Genomic DNA, 6664 nt, shown 5'->3' with positions numbered 1-6664 from the left:
GAGATAAAGAGCTTGTGTATCAGGGAAGAGGACAGAGCGTTGGACACTGTCCTGTCCTCAGACAAAGCTCTGTTTGGACGATGCTAACCTCAGGCATGCTTTCTGACTTCTCTGAGCCTCAGTCCTTTCTCCTGTAAGACGGACACGACAATCTCTTCTTTATGAGACTGGGGAAGGCTTGGAGGGTGTGCATGACAAAGGAGCTGAGGCAGTTACTTCCCATAAGCGGGGAGTCCTTGTAAGGGATTTCATTATAAAAAATACCTTGCTTGGCTCTGTGTTCTTATGTGACTACAGCATGGGCTTCTAGGCTGGAAGCGTCCTGTAAGGCAGGGCTCACAGGTGGGTGCAGGGAAATGGTCATTGTGAAGGGAAGGTCAGAGAACGGTCTGGCGTGTGTCTGCCACACCTAGGTTCAGTGAAGGAAGCTAAAAGCCGGAGGAATCTTTCCCATAGCTCCGTGTGTCCAGCCTGATCCCCGTTTAGGGAAGCCCATTTGAATAGTGGTAGATGGGCAAAGACATGGCTGAAAGACAGGCTGTGAGGTTGGAAAGCCCCGGATTGGAACTCGTTTCTCTGACTCCGTGTCTGTTCGCTCAGGGGGAAAACAGTGGGGCAGTGACTTCTCTGTGAGTCACAAGACAGACCCTCCACAGAGCTTTCCCCCTGCTCTCTGTGGGAGTTATTATTGATTATTGCATTTAAGATTTAAGAAGAACCTTCCAGAAGTAAGGATGTGACTCAGTAGAATGCTTGCCTAGAGCGCACAGATTCCCCGAATTTGATCTCTAGCAGATAATTTGGGCATGGTGACACATGCCTGGAATCCCAGCACTCAGGAGCCAGAGGCCGAAGGATCAGAAATTCAAAGCCAGCCCTTGCTACATGGTGAATTTGAGGTCAGTCTGAGTTACACAACGCTCTGTCTCCAAACCAAAAGCAGAGCTGGAAGGGTGGCTCAGTGGTTAAAGGCACTGGTTGCTCTTCCATGGAGTGTGGGTTTGATTCCCAGCACACACACACACACACACACACACGGCAGCTCATCACTATCTGTAATCCCAGTTCCAGAGGATCCTTTGCCCTCCTCTGGCCTCTGTGTGATCTGATGCCCTCTTCTGGCCGCCATGGGCATTGCATGCACTTGACACATGCAGGCAAAATACACATAAAATTAAAATGAATAAATTATTTTAAATTAAAAGCAAGCCCCCAGTAACATTTCCCTCATTAAAACCACACAATGCTTTTCTGTGCACAGCAGAAGCTGTAGGTAGCTGTAATTATGATGTACATGTGTTTTCATAAAATGAAGACTGAAACTCTCCTCACATGCAGTACGAAAAGATTTACTTTTATACAAATATGAAAACAAAAGACCAGTGATCAGCCATCCATAAACCCAACACCACACACACACACACACCACACACACGCACACCACACACAAACCACACACCACACATACACCACACACACCACACACCAATACACCACACACACACCACATACACACACACACCACACACACATACACCACACACACACACCACACACACCCATACACACACACACCACACACACCCATACACACACACACCACACACACACCACACACCAACACACCACACACACACCACATACACACACACACACACATACACACACACCACACACACACACCACACACCAACACACCACACACACACCATACACACACACATACACCACACACACATACACCACACACACACCCATACACACACACACCGCACATACGCCACACAACCCATACACATCACATCACACACACACACCCATACACACACACCCATACACACACACCACACACATACACCCATACACACACACCACACACCAACACACCCATACACACACACCACACACCAACACACCACAGACATGCACACCACACACAAACCACACACCACACATACATCACACACACCACACACCAACACACCACACACACACACCCATACACACACACCACACACCAACACACATACACCACACACACCACACACCAACACACCACACACACCACACATACACCACACACACACACACCAACACACCACACACACACCACAAACACACACACATACACCACACACCCATACACACACACACCACACACACACCACACACACCACACACACACCACATACACACACACATACACCACACACACATATACCACACACACACCACACACACCCATACACACACACCACACACACACCCATACACACACACACCACACACACACCCATACACACACACACCACACACACACCCATACACACACACACCACACACACACACCACACACACCACACATACACCACACAACCCATACACACACACCACACACACCCATACACACACACACCACACACACACCCATACACACACACCACACACACACCCATACACACACACCACACACACACCCATACACACACACACCACACACACACACCACACACACCACACATACACCACACATACACCACACAACCCATACACACACACCACACACCAACACACCACACATACACCCATACACACACACCACACACCAACACACCACACACACACCCATACACACACACCACACACACACACCACACACACACACCCATACACACACACCACACACCAACACACTACACACACACCCATACACACACACCACACACACACACCACACACCAACACACCACACACACACCATACACACACATCACACACCACACACACACCACACACACCACACACACACACACACCACACACACACACACACCACACACACCACACACCACACACCAGTGACATGACCCTACATTCTGAGATGACCAGCTTTGCTGTAACATATTTCTGTCATGAGACACTAAACAGAGGCCCAAACAATGGGGCCACCCAATCATAGACTGGAACCTTCATAACTACGAGTCAATAAATATTTCTTCTCTTTACACATTCATTGCCTCGGTATTTTGTTATAGCGTCAGAATGCTGAGTAATACATGGAGCGTCCTGGTACAATTTAGTTCTTTTTTTTTTTTTTTTTTTGTGGCTGCAATGATTCTTTATTTCATGCGAAGCTGAAGAAAAAGATCAAATCCAGCGGAGGAAGATCTGAGGTCCTGAGAGTTGGCCTTGCTATCATGGCCCAGGACAAGTTTTGCTGGGGCCTCTGGGACCATGTCTGTGGTGCCTGAGGCACAGGGGCCTCATTGGAGAGACTTCCTCTTCTAGAAACCAAAATATTTTGCCAAAGAAGCAAGCAGAACTCAAATCATGGACTGGGTGCAGGGAAGGGGTAGTGGAAACCATCCCGCCCTCTGGGGCTCCCTGACTTGGAGACTGTGGTTAGGGTTGTATCAAAGCCACCTCCCGCCCTGCCGGGGAAGAGGGCGGATGAGAAGCTGGGGCCCAGAAGACTCCCACCTATTTTATTATGTGGCAGGGTCCTACGAGAGCCTATAGGAATGCCGGAGTGGGTGCTGACAATATGTATCACAGTCAGAAAGCTCTGCCACCAGGGCTAGAGGTTCTGATGTGGGTGGAGCCCAGGTCAGGTGACTAGACCGAGGGCAGAGACTCAGGGAGTCCACCCTAGCTGGTTGCTAGGGGTTGTTTGAACCTTGGGGCTCCAATGGGGTTGTGACAACCTTTGAAAGGGGTTCTAGAGGCTCTGGGCTTCCGGCAGCTGTTGGATGAGGACAGAGACAAATCCGTGGGGGATTTTTTTGTGGGGGGGAAGGGGAAGGCTATGTCATTAGAAGCAGCTGATCAAGCAAGGGACGGGGTAGCAGCCAATACATCTCCGGTGAGCCTGGGGGTCACTGCCATAAGTCGCCAGCTGCTGCTCCATTGTCACTCTCATGGAATTTGTGCAGATGATCGGCGAACTTCTTGGCGCAGGTGGCAGCACAGTCTCTCTCCACGCTCTCACTCCATGCCAGCTTGTACAGTACCAGAAAGACCAGACAGTGCAGGAACAAGGTGTAGAAGAAGCCAATGGTGCGGGCCATTTTGTTGGAGAGAATCAGATGCCCCATGCCAAGTGTGGCCTTGTCCCAGGGGCTCAGGCCCAGGTATTTTCTCTGCCGCTCCCTCTTGCTGAAGGAGGAGAAAGGGTCCAGGCGTTCCTCGTACTGGGAGGAGTACCGCAGCTCCGTGTCGTCACTGCCGATACCCCGGCCAGGGTAACTCTGCAAGAACTTGATCTTCTCAAAAAGCTTGATGTTGTCGGCACGCAGGCTGTCCAGCTCGCTCTGCAGGGCCTGGATGGTGTGCTGGGCCATACGGCTCTCAGCCTCCAGCTCTTGGTTCCGGGTGCGGAAACGTTCCCTTTGGCTGGAGATGATGGAAAGTAGGGAGTCCACCTGACCTTCTGGGAGGGTCCCACTGGATGACACTGAGGGTCCATAAAACAGAGCTGTGGCCTCCTTGATGGGCTCTGGAATCTTCTCTAGGCCTTGCTCGGAAGCTCCCTCAGCATCAGGGCGTTGGATGGACTGGATGGTGCTGAGGTCCTGCTCCAAGCGAGCGATCAGCTCCTTCTGCTCAACGGCCTTGGCTGTGGCCTCAGTGAGATGGATCTGCAGCTCCGCACAGCGCCCGCTCAGGTCACTGTTGGAGATGCGCAGCGTGGCATTCTCGGACTGCAGCGAGCGGTTCTTCTCCAGGAGTAAAACCTCCAGGGGCTTGGTTGAGTCCTGTGTCCCTGCTCCCTCCGATGGTGCAAACTCCATGGACTTCAGAGTGGTCAACTCTTTCTTCACATCTTCATAGTCAGCCTGGCCTTTGAGTTTTTCTTCCAGTTGTTTGAGTGTGCTATTCTTGGCGTTCAGCTGCTGCTCCAGCTGTGAGATCTGGCTGGCGGAATTCTCACGCAGCTTGGTGAGGCTGGCCTGGAGTCGCTGCACATCTTCCACCAGCTGGGCAATCTCCCGCTCTTTGGCAGCCAACTCTACTTCCAGGCTGGATCGGGTCAGCACCTCTATGGCCACATCTGGAGCCTTCTGGATCTGCGAGGCCAGTTGGAGAGAGTGGTTGGCCGATGAAAGCTGTTCCCCTAAAGTCTCTGCCTCTCTCTGTGCCACCTCTGCCCTCTGGTTGGCTCGTTCAAGGTCAGTCATGATCATCTCGATCTCGTCGGCCTTTGCAGTGGTTTCTTCATCGTATTTGGTTTTCAGGTCAAATAATTCTGTTCGAGTTTTTTCCAGGGCTGTTTGCAGAGTCTGGAGTTTGTGCTCAGCTTCCTCCAGCTTTGAGGTGGTGGACATCTGTGTCTCTTGCAGCTTTCTCTCCTTCTCTGCAAAATCATTTTGTAGCTTCTGCTCCTTCTCCAGAGCGATGGTCTCGGCCTGACTCTTCAGGGTCTGCTCGTATTCTCGGATTTTCTCCTTAAGTGCTTTTACCGTAACCTCTTGGTTTTTCACTTCAGCAAACTCCTTGTTGTACTCTTCTAGTGTTTCCCTAAGTTTCTGGTTCTCTGTTTCAATGTCGTGTAGACGCTGCACTTTTATTTCCAGCTGTTGCCCGAGGTCCAGGGCTGGTACGGGATCTGGAACATCAATTAGTCTCTTGTACACAGTCAAGAAGGCTGCTTCTGCTTCTTTGCTCCTTTTACTCAGTGCATCAATCTCCCCTTGGAAGCTCTTGAGCAGTGGTGCTACCTGCTTGCGTAAATCCTCTGGAGTGTTCTTCTTGAATTCTCGGCTCTGCTCAATGAGCCGCTTTCTGGACTGTTCGCTCTCATCTTGCCTGTTTGCCAATACTGTTGCGGTGGCATCAAGTTCTCTCTGCAGCTGCTGTAAATCAAAGCGCTTCCAATATTGAAACATCGATCCCACATTGGCCGCCATCTTGAGACATATTGAGATGGAGTACAATTTAGTTCTTTTACAGTGTCTTCCAGCGATCTATTTCCTTCTGACATCAAACAAGCCTAAGGGCTCACACAGCAGGCAGCAGACCATCTCAGTACACCAGCTGCAAAGAGAAGTACAGTTCTGAAGAGGCTGAGGTCTGAGCTGAGGCCCGTAGAGGGGTGTAGGTTTCCACTCTAGGCCTATGTTTTAAAACTGGGCGGTTTTAGGTGGTCAGAGGAATAGATTCGGCAATAAAAATGCTCTGCATAGAGGCCAGTGTCACGGAATCAACCATATGCCCGAGGTGATAAAAAGAAGACCACTCTGCCTTCTGTGCAGCAGTCAAGTGTTGCAGCAGGAATCTCCGTGGAGTAAAGTGCCTGCACCCATTTTATGATTAAACAGAAAAGTCTAATGAGTTTTATTTTCTCCCTTTGTTACTCTGAAAACTTCTTCGTGAAAAATCAAGAGAAAGTTGGACTTCGTCGCTGTGTGCAGACTTTGGGCTACTGCCCAGTACTGGGGCCAGGCATCGCAGCGAACGCTGGCTGGCATCGTGGGAGTCAAATTTTCCATTTTTTTCCTTTATGCCACAGATAGAGCATTCTGAGTCTGTGCAGGTTATCCCTGTGCATATCGCCTTCCATAGAGAGGCGAGTCCTGCACTGTGTCAGCTATAAGAGGTGAAACAAAGGAGGGCTTCGCGCTGGGGGTGGGACTAGAACGCGGGTCCTGCCAGGCTCCGTGAACACA

The 6664-nt window shown here is 50.5% G+C and overlaps 1 pseudogene across 1 annotated transcript; it reads right to left on the bottom strand.

The window, feature by feature from the left end:
- Window positions 1-3079: 3079 nt before the first annotated feature.
- On the bottom strand, window positions 3080-5928 carry Cux1-ps1 (cut-like homeobox 1, pseudogene 1; annotated as a pseudogene). The gene has a single exon (NR_176814.1). The product of NR_176814.1 is annotated as a cut-like homeobox 1, pseudogene 1 (transcript).
- Between the last annotated feature and the right edge of the window lie 736 nt (window positions 5929-6664).

This window comes from Rattus norvegicus, chromosome 4 (genome assembly GCF_036323735.1).
Source record: "Rattus norvegicus strain BN/NHsdMcwi chromosome 4, GRCr8, whole genome shotgun sequence".
Taxonomy (NCBI): Eukaryota; Metazoa; Chordata; class Mammalia; order Rodentia; family Muridae; genus Rattus; species Rattus norvegicus.
Note: the sequence above shows the minus strand (reverse complement) of the source record. Positions and strands in the feature narration are given on the sequence as shown.